A 229-nucleotide genomic window follows, 5' to 3' on the forward strand; every position below is an offset into this window, starting at 1 on the left:
TTTATTACAAGTTAAGGTCCTGCATTCAAAGTGTCACTTAAAGGTGGGGTAGGTAATTTTGGAGAAACCAGCTCGAGATCGCTAGAATTTGAAAATACACAGCCCGAACAAATCTGCCACCTCCTTACAGAGCCCCTCCTCCAACACACACGAACGTGCACATGACCAATGAGGGCACGAGATAAGTTTGTGCACAGATGGAAGGCTTACAGGCAGGTAGGCCATCCAG

This window comes from Notothenia coriiceps, unplaced genomic scaffold (genome assembly GCF_000735185.1).
Source record: "Notothenia coriiceps isolate Sejong01 unplaced genomic scaffold, NC01 NC01_scaffold00010934, whole genome shotgun sequence".
In the NCBI taxonomy this organism is placed as follows: Eukaryota; Metazoa; Chordata; class Actinopteri; order Perciformes; family Nototheniidae; genus Notothenia; species Notothenia coriiceps.